The sequence below is a fragment of the Manacus candei genome, unplaced genomic scaffold (assembly GCF_025592945.1).
Source record: "Manacus candei isolate 608988 ecotype Guabito, Panama unplaced genomic scaffold, ASM2559294v1 h1tg000020l, whole genome shotgun sequence".
In the NCBI taxonomy this organism is placed as follows: Eukaryota; Metazoa; Chordata; class Aves; order Passeriformes; family Pipridae; genus Manacus; species Manacus candei.
In genome coordinates, this window is record NW_026138068.1 from 1993577 (window position 1) to 2006287 (window position 12711).

The 12711-nt window shown below is 44.4% G+C and overlaps 1 long non-coding RNA gene across 1 annotated transcript; it reads right to left on the reverse strand.

The window, feature by feature from the left end:
* Positions 1–5176: 5176 nt before the first annotated feature.
* LOC127470252 (uncharacterized) lies at positions 5177–12045 on the reverse strand. The gene is made up of 3 exons (XR_007904246.1): positions 10822–12045; positions 5545–5616; positions 5177–5460 (listed from the first exon to the last, which is right to left on the reverse strand). It is a non-coding gene; the product is annotated as an uncharacterized LOC127470252 (long non-coding RNA).
* Between the last annotated feature and the right edge of the window lie 666 nt (positions 12046–12711).

A 12711-nucleotide genomic window follows, 5' to 3' on the forward strand; every position in this document is an offset into this window, starting at 1 on the left:
ATGGCACAGCTCCTTTGTGTAGGGAGATCACCTTTAGCCATTACTGATTTCAGGAGTTCAGATTCCTACCTTCCTGTGACATGATGAATGACTTTTAAGTAACATAATATCTGGTTTCCTCCTCTGTCACACACCCATTTCATTGCAGTGACCAGATCTGCAAGGATTGTTTGCAGTCAAAGGGGAAAGAGAAATCCTTTACCTCGTGCCCAGCCCCCCCCTTGTTCATATTTAATGGAATTCTTGCTTGTGTTAAAATGGTGATCAATTATTCACCCCCGGACTCAGTAATTCCAAACATCCCAAGTAACAAATAGCACTGCTCTGTGCTGTTAAAAATTCCAAAATACTTTTGTTTTCCTTTTTCCAGCTGTTCTCCAGGTAAATGCAAGATGGCCAGTGGATTGTAGGGGCTTTCCTGGAAATATGAATTAAAGAGTAAAGCAGGCCAGATGTGTCAGAAGGTAGCACAGGGCAGACCCATAAGCTCAGGACCCAAGTCTCTCCCATCACTGCTGGGAAGAGCACTGGGAACAAAGTCCTCTCCTTCCAACCCACCAGCTCAGGCTTCTCCTTCAGCCCGTTTTAACACTTGAAAAAAGTAATTTTTGTCTGGCTAAATTCAGCTTCAGCTCCACATCTGAACAACGTGACTGACAATCCTTCCTCTCCCTTTTGTGTCTGTGGTGAACATTCCAACATGGATTATTCTGCAGTGCCCAAATGCTAATGGTCAAGAACTGCTAAAAATCCCAAATATAGACACAGAGGGGCATGGAAAAGCTGTAATAAAGCCCAAATATAAATATATAAAGTTATGGAAAGCTGCAATAAATCTCTTTCAGTCTCCCTTCTCCCACAGGTCACTAAATCTGTGTCTATAACACAAGGAGGGAGTGGGGAACAGGCCACAAGCTGTACAAAAGCCTTTTCTCTCCAAGTTCAATCAAAAGGACAACAGCAGATGACAGACCCCTTGGATCCTGTGGTATTTTAGGCTGTCACAGCAGGGACCTCCTGCAGAGCCAGGGACAGAGGGGGCTCTGCCAGCCAAGCTAAAGCCAAAAAAATACCTAATGAGTGAAGAGCTGGGAAGTTGGTTCTGTCTGGAGGAGCATGTGCAGGCTGGTTGTGGGCATGGAAAATTCATTCCAGAAGTGCCACCACATAAAACTTCAGATGACTGGTTGGGCTAAAAAATTTACTATTTAGGTCACTATTTTTACTTCCACCTAAAGTATTTTGAGGAGAAATTATATCATTTCCCCTTACCCTCATTTTCTCCCTGGAACACAGAAAATTCTGCTCTACAGCCCCAACTCTGGCACTGAGTTGTGTCCTGCAAGCTGCTGTTCTGGCTCTTCCCTTCCTGCTTTCTTTCCCTGCTAACTTCCACCCCTCTCACCCGTTCCACAGTTTCCCACCTATTTGAGCTGCTCCCTCTCCAGCTTCCCATCACTGAATCCATTTGGTTGCTCTGAAATATAAAGGGCATCCCTGCAAATTAATTAACTGGGGGGAAAAAAGGGCCAGCTGGAATCTATCAGGTGAAAAGGATGGCCACACCCCACAGGAAGAATGAAGGTAGAGCAGACCTTTCACCTGTGATCATGGAATGTCAGGATAGTTTGGGTTGGAGGGAACCATAAAGATCATTTCATTCCACCCTCTGCCATGGGCAGGGCCACCTTCCAGTAGAAGGTGATGGCACCTGTGTCCAGAAAAAGCAGTCTGAAATGCATCTGTAACTTCACCTGTGTAAAGGGAAACTTGCATTGGAAAATTCAATATTTAATCAAAGTCTTCTGTAATTAGACTTGGTTCCACAATCTTTATTCCAAAGAGAAGTATTGTGATGGATTCCAAAGAGAAGTATTGTGATGGATTAACTCTGATAACACTGGTAAAGTTCAAAATTCAATAAAAAGTGACTTGGTCTCATAATCCACGGCTGACTCACTAAATGCTGCGAAGGAAGAACTCGGGAAATGATTTCACAAACTCCTGTGTGGCTGAAAATCACCACAGTGAGGATGGTGAGACCTGTCCCTTCATCAACAGGGACTGGGATGTTCCTTCCCAATGAAAATCCAATACACGATCATTTATAATACTTAGAGCAACAGGATGGTTCAAGTCCTTCCCTATTCGTGGGTGTCTTCACAGAAAAGCACCACCCAATAGTGACAAAAATGTTCCTTCATGACAGAAAAAAGCCCAGAAGCTCTGAATGAAGCATTAAAAATGCCCTTGTTGAGGTGTAGAGGTGTCTTCATTTTTAATTTTTGAATAAAACTTCCCACAGAGATTTGGGAAAACTTTCAGGAGTTTCTTATATTTGCATGACATCACTGCAAATCCGTGATGTCCAGGGCATATAAACCTCTCACAGACAGTCTGAGCTTTTTCCAGAGTCGTTCACCACCACCCTGTGCCTGCACAGCACTTTTGGTATAAAAGTGGAGTGAAAGGGTCCTCCAGGTGCACACCCAGGTCAGATCCTAATTAACATCCATGTCCTCACACCAGGCAAGTTGGAAATAACACAGAGCTCAAAGCAGTAACACTCTGCAAAAGCAAAGCCTGGAAACAAACCCTGTTGTTTCATTAAACTTAAAATACAATTTGACTGTGTCATAGTGAGGGAGATGAGCTATCTGCATTAAATTGTGTTTAATTTCACTCTAGAACTATAGGGCCCAATTAAAAATAATGAGGCCTGTCTCCAACTGTCAGGCTCAATTAGAGCTAATGGGAACTGAGAGCTCCTGGAATAGATTCATTTTTGTCTGATGGACGAACTGGGGCAGGGGTCTTGCCAGGGGTCAGTGGAATAGACCCGGCAACAAAACATGGGTCATTCAAGCTTAAGGAGTCTTAAGGAACCTAGTTATTAAATAAGGAAGTAGGAAGGAAATCAAATCCAAAAGCACATGAATAACCCCAACAGATTCTTTTTTTTTTTTTTTTCTGGTACATACCCCTATATTTTAATCCATCCATTAAACTGCCCACTATAAACAAAATCTATAATCCATAGAGGTTAAACCTATTTGACAAGGCCACAGAAAAACTAGAAAAAGAAGCGCCCAACTTCATATTCCAGTGCCAGTTTTCAGGAGTTTAGCAGGACCAATATTTTCCTTTGGAAATGCTCCAAAAATTGTAGCAAAGAGGCTGAACTTTTATTTTCCGTATAAAAAATAAACCCAGGAAAGATAATTATAATTTGAATGTAGCAAGAAACCAAACTGTCATGGGAGACATTATGAACAATGAATTGATCTCTTCCAGTTCAGCCTCAGCAATAAAACCAGGAAAAATTGATCATCTCTTGCTTTCAAAACTGTGATGGGACAGTCAGACAAATCCAGAAATGAAGCCATTTGTCCTTGAGGAAACATGAATGGGCGACAACTTGGAGGCACTAGACAGTATCTGTCACTTCCCATGAGTAATTAATCCTGAGGAGAGGGAGGTGTGGAGCCTGTTGCCTGTTTACTCTGCTGGAATGACAGCCCGTGTGTGTTCGCACACTGGGCCCTGGTGGGATGGGGATGTCTCCCAGGAAAGCCTTTCCCTGAGCAGCTGTTGTCACCAGCAATGACTCCGAGGCTCGTGTTGGGCAATGCTGACACGCCAGGCCCTGGCTGGCCCTTTGTCTCTCTCTGGAGACACCTTTTTAATCTAATGATATCTTTCTCAATGTCTAACGCTGCTCGTGCAACGCGCCGCCCTCGGCTCCTCATCCCCTGCTCCCCTCCCCCCCGGCACATCCCGGCCTGCAAAGCCAGGCTTTGCATTTTAAATCTGTGCTCTGGGACTTCTGAGCACAGAAAGAGCAGTTCAGCCTCTCCCCAGCAAGTTTTGTTAGGAAATAATGGGTGAATTTATAAATGAGACACGTTATTTTTATTCATCCTTCCCTTCCTGCACACCAAGAACCTCACGAGGGGACTCTGTGGCCACATTAGAACAACAAACAGAATCACAGAATCACAGAATATTCTCAGTTGGAAGGGACCCACATGTGTCATGGAGTCCAACTCTTAATGAATGGCCCACAAAACACGTCATTGCTACAGTACAACCTAGGATTGCTGGCAGTACAAAGGATCAATGTTATTCCCTTCCCCCGGTGTCTTCTCATGGTTGAAAGCTCTGAAAGACTCACCTCACCTCAGGTCTGGGTGAAAATCTTCTTGAGTTGGCCCAATGGATGTGCCAGGTGGGAATCACTGTAGCGAGGAATATTTTTGAGGCCTGAGCCACAACTCTGCATTGGTGTAAAACAGGGTACAGATTTCAATTAAAATCTTTAGATATGGTCCAGTTTTAAGAAATTCATATAAAGATGTCTCTATTTCCTCCAGTCTGAAGGATATCCAGTTCAGCTCATGCAGCACTTGGGAAAACAGAAGCACTGAGGTTTTGGAGAATTCTTTATTTGCAGCAGGTGTTACCTGCACCCAGTACAGAAACTGCTCTTAGGATGCACAGCTGAGTGTCCCTGGTGGGAAATCAGGTATAAAGTACAATGTCCCATTCCTGGAAGTGCCCAAGGCCAGGATGGACAGGGCTTGGAGCAACCTGGTCTAGTGGAATGTGTCCCTGCCCATGGCAGGGAGCAGGACTGGATGAGCTGTAAGATCCCTCCCAACCCAAGCCATTCCATAATTCTACAAGTACAAGTGTGTTTAGGAAAACCCTCCTGATTATTTCACATCTTAAAATTTTAAGTTTGGAGCATTACATAGGATCACCTGAGGGGTTTAAACTTCACTAGAGACAGTTACAACTGTGAAGCAACAAACCCGACGCTTGTGAAAGTGTCATGGGTGTGACAAAAGCCAGGAAAACCTGATTTAATGTAGAAGCTCCATGTTCATATGACACTGAATTATTCCTGTTTCATCTGAGGGCACAGTGCCATAATCCAGATTTTTCTGATATTTTAAATTAAAGGCTGAGCACACAGAAGGGCATTCAGAGTCAAGCATAGAGAAGTGCTGAAAAAACAACTGGTCGCCAGTAAAGGTAAGAACAAATACCTCAAACTTTGATCTGCCAGGTTGGCCAGGAAGAACATTCTGATGCTGAGTAGAAGAAAATAAAATCACTTCTCCGTGCAGTTTGTGAAATGGCAATAAAATCCTGTATTTATAGAGCATTGAAGGAAAAGCAAAGCCAAGTGCCACCTGCTAGATTTTAATTTCTGTTTATCAGATCCCACATGGAAGATAATGTTATTTGTGGCTAGTTCTGCCTCCCTCATGAAACCAGAGATTTTTTTGGCCCTCAGTGGCCAGTAGGAGATTTCTAGTTTCTTTTAGATGTCACAATAGAATCAGTTCTGTGCAGCTCGACGGTGTCATCTCTCCAGAAGGGCTCAGAATGGGTTTGTTGACTTCCTTCAGCAGGTGCATCCCTGAATCAACTCCTGCTGCTCCACAGAATGCCCTTAATTTGGTATAAAGAGTGAGATGTTGCTATCACTTAAATCTGAAGACTGTCAGCACTGCAATAATCAGACGTTTATCTTACGCTGCCGTTTGGAGGGAATTCCAAATACAAAGAAACTCAGCAGGCAGTCCATGGACTCGCCCCGGCCCCTTCCTGAAAAAAAAGAAAGAACCTTATGGGAGGAAGAGAAAGAGACACATAATTCATCTGGGAGATACCAGAGGTTTTTCCTGTTGAGTGGCTCCGGTTTTACCCGGGAGCAGCTCTGGGGTCCCGTCACCCGTCGGTCACTTTTTACTGTAGAAGGAACCCCCAGACAATCAGTTCCTTCCCTTGTGACAGTAACCCAGGGAACAAATCTATGATGACACTGGTACATGCATTCGTGAACTTCGTGGCCTTGTAGGTCACTGGACAAATCTCTCTAAACTGAACTGTTGACAGTTCTTTGCAGGGTTCCCCACAGGAAACCCAAGGTTAATTGACCATTCTTTCAAACCATGAAATGCTTTTGAAAATGTTAGTTTTAAGTCTCGGAGCCTAAAAGCTGATGAAACAGCGTGTCCGTACTGGGGTGTCTTCTAATTACTGAAATGAAGAGTTATGGGCACGGGAGGTGCAGAAATGGTTTAATTAGACTTGTGTGTTGTGGAAGCATGAAACAATATTCACCACATTGTGATATTGTTCAGAGCAGAGATGCTGAGGGAGCAGGAACCTGCCAGAGAAGCTGTTCATAAAAGAACTGACGACTTCTTGATTATGTTAATTTGATGATGGCCTTATTAAGAGAAGGATCTTAGAGCCTTAGAAAAATAAGCACATTCTTCTCTTTGCTCATGTGGTCGGTCCCACTGACTCCAAAGGAATGAGCAGTGCTGGCTCCTGCAGGATCCTTCCACCTGGGAAGTTGTAGTTATGCAAGTCCTTAGAACCAGGAATCACCTAACACGTGAATGACTGGCAGGAAAGTGAATTTGCTTTATGAGGGATGATACATGTGTATAACTTGTCATATATTCAACCAAGATTCGCAGAAGCCAGGAAGAAAATGGAAATCAATCCTATTGTCATGGATTCTGAAAGGTCTTTATCACACTGAATTTGGACTTTACACTTTCAAGTATTACCCTGACACCCTATGAGTGTTATTGTTTATTTGAGATAAAATATGTCTGTGTATACACTGAAAAAATGGCAGAAATAGAAGCAAAGAAAAAAAAATGTGTGGCTTTTTAAAGGCTTTTCTCCAGCAACCTTGAGGAATGTTTTATTTTAGTGTCTCTAGTCCTGGTTAATAAGCCCAATGTGATCAAGGAGATTTGAGTTCTGCAAATAATAATTAGAATACTAAGAATAAGAATTTCCCAAAATACTTCTGTAATTAGTCAACATTCATTGCTTCTGCAACAAAAAAGTTGTATATTCACCCAAAGCTGAAAACTATTAGCTCTAAAATCTCCTTTTTTTTTCTTCTTTCCTCACTTTTTATCTGTGAACAGGAGAATTTTCATGTGAGCACAAGTGTTGATAAAAGCATTCACTGCCATTATCTGCATGATGCAATCCATGGGAATCTGCTGGCAAAATGAGGAATATTAATTGAGGAAAAACTCATTACTATGGTGAAGAAATAGGTGAGATCTACACCTATACAGAGGATTCTCTCTGTAGAGTTCTTCAGCTCTAAATAAACCATGGACTACAAAAGAGCAATAAAGAGATAAAAAGTGAAAATTTTCTGTGCTCAGTTGCCTCTTTCAATGACAAGCTAGATTATAAAATATATCCATCAGCCAATAGCATATTGATTTCCCTCCATATTTGAAAAAAAATTATCATTTCCAAAGAATTTATTTATTTCACCCCCAAAATGCAAAATAAAAGCATTAATACTATGCTAATATAGTACAAGGATTTGTTCTCATTTCATTGTCGAAATTTAGGACATTGAAATTAATAATGAAATTAATAATTGGGCCATTAAAAATTCAGGGGGACAATAAGTTTTTATTCCAACGTTTTACCCCTTCCTGTCTTAAGGGAATATTTTCTCCTGCACATGCTGCTCCTAATTGTCACACACAGCACAATATCTACAGACAACAGGATGGTTCAAGGAAGGAATTTTGGCTTCAATCCCAATTTTTTTCTGATTTCTACAATCTTGTACTAACCTCTGTATTTCTCAAAGTAACTATTTTGCTGGAGGCTATGTAAAAATACACTAGAACTACATTTCTCAGAGATCACTTTCTCATTAATGACATTTTGAGGGTTGAAATCTCCTGACAGCCTGTGACAAAAACAATTCTGTTGGACATTTGAAGTGGTGGAAAACACACCAGCCAACCAGAATTCTCCTGTCACAACACTTCCTTCATATTATTGCATATAATAACTGCAGTGCACAATTATATCATCCATAAACTGTATATTGCCCCAAAATAGACAAATATCGAGGCAAAATATTCTCGTAGTTCACCCACAAAGATAAAACTGTGCTAAGTTTAGGTTTAAGTGGCTAAATTATAAATATATTGTCAGGTTCTGTGTGCTTTGGTGGGTTGGTCTGGGGGCTCTGCCAGCTCTTAAAGCACACACAGTTCTGGCTCTGCAAGATTTCTGTTACAGGGGCAATTAGGAGCCACAGGTCAAGTTTTCCAGGCATTTGGCAAATCGCAGAAGGGTTTGGGTGGGAAGGGACCTAAAGCTCATCCAGTGCCAGCCCCTGCCATGGGCAGGGACACCTTCCACTATCCCAGGTTGCTCCAAGCCCATTCCAATGTGGCTTTGGACATTCCAGAGACTGGGCACTGTACTCATACACCTGAATTCCCACAAGGAACACGCAGCACGATGGATTTTGTTCCTAAGTGTGAACAATTTCACCTTAAAATCAGTGAGGAGGTCAGATGGCAGTTTTAACTTCAACAACATCATCTTCATAAGGATGAAGATTCATTTCTTCCAGGCCAGACTTTCAGCAGTTCCCAGCAAGCAGGACAACTGTGTCCCTGTGGAATCCAGAACAGCAGGCACTGTTTTAGGAACAGGGCAGTGAGAGAAGCTGCCAGACTGCAAAAGGAATCACCATTTGTTGGTGTTTGCTGCCTAAAGAAGCAATAAAACAAAACAACAACAAGAAAAAATAAGAAAAGTCGTAACTGCCTTAGGAAGTGAAAAAAAAAAAGGGATTTTAAAGGGAGTAAAAACAGGTTCCCCCTTTGTTTGTGCCACGTTTTCAACAGTTTAAAATGAAGTTTCCCTGCCCAAAGCAGGCACTGGGACCTCCGGTGTGTTTTCCTCACCTTCTCCGTGGGGAAGGGCTTTTTGTCCGTTACATCCATGCATGTAATCAGTGCCTGTGCCTTTTGTCCCTCTCAGAGCCACCATCTGTGTGCTCCCGAGTGGCCAGACAGGGCTGAGCCCCCGGCCCGGTGGGATTAATCTGCAATTTCACACCAAATGATTTTTAAGTATAATTTGTTACGATACAGTATCCTGGAATAAAACAAACGGTCGGGGCTTTTCCAAGGAGATAAAAGGGGGAAGCTTGTAAAGTTTCCTGGGTTTCAAATGGCTTGGCCAGAATCCACTTGCACATTGGTTTCATTCCGATATGAATGCCCTGGGAAAAGAGCCCGTGGGGAACTGAAATAGCTGCTTTTTATTTCTGAGGCAGAGAAAACAACCCCAGATTTGGGCACTGGGAGGGGGGTGAAGCACAACATGATTCCCATCTTCATCAGGGTCTGAGAATCTGCGGGATGAAGTAGCAGTTTTAAGTGTAAATAGAATATTTTGTAAGGAGGGGACTGAAGGGCTGAATTGTAAATGCACTGGGTAAATAAAGGAGGAGCTAAAGAATCCTCTCTTTCACATCAAACAAAGCTGGCTTGAAGTGTGCAAGGAAATTCTTCCTTTTTACAGAGCACTAAATGCTTTAAAATCACCACATTTCACCAAACAGAGGGTACTGATCTGAGTTCACATCATTATTTTCTCCACATATTTTAGGTCCTCAGGCAAAGAAGGATGAAAAGTATAATCAGATAAAAAGCCAAGTGAGGAGTAGGAAGATCGAAGTGAGGACACGCCAATGTCCCTTCACAGAAAAAGATGATGAGTGTACATGAAGCTGCTTTTCAGCCATTCTGGGTTCACCACAGACACCAGTCCCAGTCCAAACTGGTCAGAGGTGGGGGAAATATTTTGATTTTTCAGCCTGGCTACATAGAGGTTACCAAAGTCTTCACAGAGTTCTCATAAATCTCTGCTTTTGAGGGTTCCTCAACTCTCCCTTGCTTGTTTTTTTTTCACTTGTCTCCTAAAGCAAACTGGAGAGCTTGGAAAATAAACCAAACTTGTTTTATGATGACCTCAGCTGGCAGCAAAATGAATTCAATTGCTACAGTTTAAATGAAAGTCTATAGAAATTCACAATATTTTTGTAGAAATTCACACACAAGAAAATGATTGTTTTTACAAAGCAAATCCCTATTTTACCTGTGTGGTTTTATTGTGTTACTTATTTGCTACAAAGCAGTTACTCCAAAGAAAGGAAGAAACTAATTGCTGAACATTATGTTATTTTATGGCTACATGTGATTTTACACATCACCAAATAAATTTAACAGAAATTGGATGAATAGAAGTACCTAAAACACATTTCTCTGCTAATATTCACTGTAAAAATTACTTCAGTTGTGGCAGGTGAACTTGCCCTATTCCTCAGCTTAAATAAGACTATAAATAAAAACAGCATTTGTCCATATCTTGGGTTCTCTCATTTTAAAATTCACATAAAGGAACCCAGTTACTGTATATCAGAAGATGAAACACACTGATATTCCTTTTCTGCACAGCATAATGTCTCCAGAGTAACAGTAACTGCTGAGAAAACACTTAAAACAAGGGAAAATCAGCTACAGCCAATCTCTGGAAATCCAGTCATCAGTTTGCAGTTTACCTGAATTCAAACTCTGAGCTGATGCGACACAGAGCAGTTGGCTCTGAGCACCCTGGGCTGGTGGAAAGTGTCCCTGCCCGTGGCAGGTGGGATGAAAGGAGCTTTAAGGTCCTTCCCACCCAAACCATTCTATGAATTTCTCAGAGCAATGTCCTGTCCCATTCCGAGTGCCTCCAAGGGCAGGGACTCACCACCCTGCTGTGCCCCATTGCAGTGTTGGACCTCATTGTGAAAACCTTCTTTGCAACAATTAACTGGAATTTTCCTTGTTGCAACTTGCCATGTGCTCTTCCAAGTGTTTGGAGAACTAAGCCCTTAATCCCTCCCCATTCCAGTTTAAGCTCCCTCAGCAAGCAAACGAGGCAGGAGCCACCCTTTCTCCTCACCTGGTCTGATGTGGCCCTTCCAAGCAGGAGGTATGCAAATCACCTGGAGAAATGAATCCTGCATGGAATGTTCTGCTACAGGAAACCAGTCAGGCGAAAAGCTCCACACAATGGCCTGAACAGGCTCCAAGGAAGGCTGAAAGAAATGGTGTGCTTTGTCCTCACCCTTCCTGCAAATATCCAGCTCCAGGAATGCATTTTTTAAAATGGGTTTTAAGATATAAGGTAAGGATATAATGACTGTAAGATGACATTTTAATAACTCTGCAATTAAGGGAACACTTGCAACTGTGCAAACTCTGTGCCTTAGGCTCTGGCAGTACTGAGACTTTTCCTCTTATTTTGGTTCTCCAGATGTGCCTGGTACAGGCCTTGATGTATAGAAATATTGATTAATCTGCACTTCTATCAACAGCAATTAACAGAGAGAGATTTGATGCTCATCAAAGTGAACAGATTCTCATTAAGAGCAGAAGAAGAAAGATCTGTGTCTTCACGTTTCCTCCCCTCCATACTCTGTGGTAAACTGTGAAGCACAAGGAAATACATTTATCATGAATCTTCTGGGGTTTCCTCGTGCAAGGATATTGGAAGTATTTCCACATTTAAGCTTTGCTATGCAGAGCCCAAATGACCTGGTGTCATCACTGACCTCAAACTGCTTCTACATAAAAGCCATTTTCATAACAGGGGAGGCTGGTCCCTGTTTTGATGCCCAACAACCCTTTCTGTGAAGAAATTCCTCCTGATGTCCAACCCAAACCTCTCCTGGTCAGGGAGTTGCAGAGAGCCAGAAGGTCCCCCCTGAGCCTCCTTTTCCACAGGCTGAGCCCCCCCAGCTGCTCCTGGGGCACCAGACCCATCCCCAGCTCCATTCCCTTCCCTGGACAGGCTGACAGACATCCCCAATGTCTGTCCTGTCATGAGGGGCCCAGGACTGCCCCCAGGATTTGAGGTGCTTCACCAGTGCTGAATACAGGGGGACTATTTGTTTATTTTATGTATAAATGTAGTTAAATAAAGGTGCCCACATTTACCAGACCCTCAGTCTCCAGCCTGGGTCCCTCCCTCCCACTCACATTCCCTGGGCTCGCTGGGCTCTGTGGGTGCCTTCCAGGAGCAGGACCGTGTCCCCTTCACCTCTGCCCACCCTTGGTGGGGCAACTGCCCCTCGCCCCATGGCTGCAGGTCCATGGGGAGCCACCTTCATAGAATGATGGAATCACAGAGTGGTTTGGGTTGGAAGGGACTTTAAGTGGAACCTCCAGTTCCACCCCCCTGCCACGGGCAGAGACACCTTCCACTATCCCAGGTTGCTCCAAGCTCCGTCCAACCGGCCTTGGACATTTCCAGGGATGGGGCAGCTACAGCTTCTCTGGACAACCTGTGCAGGTGCCTCACCACCCTCACAGTGTCAGCGCGGCGGCAGCAGAACGGGCGGTGCAGCCTCCCGGGCTGTCCCGGCTCCCTTCCCGCGGCGGCGGCTCCCGGGCTCTTCCCGCGGCCATCCCGGAGCGGGACCGGCGGCGGGAAGGGAGAGGCGCGTCCGGGCGCTGCCTCCGCTCCCCTCCCCGCGGCGCCGAGCGGGGCTGCGGCCACCGGGCACCGGGAGAAGGGCCCAGGGTACCGGGCAGCAGGCACCGGGCACCGGGCACCGAGCACCGGCCTCGGGGAACCGGACACAGGGTAGCGGGCGCTGGGCTCCGAGCACCGGGCTCTGCACATCGGGCATCGGGCACAGAGCACCGGGCACCGCGAAACGGGCACCGGGCAACGGCCGCCGAGTTCGGCCATCGGGCAGCGCCCACCGCGCACCGGCCCCACCGCGCACCGGCCCCCCCGAGCCGCCCGCCCTCCCCTCCCGCCCGGTGCCCGTTTGAGCCGGTGGGT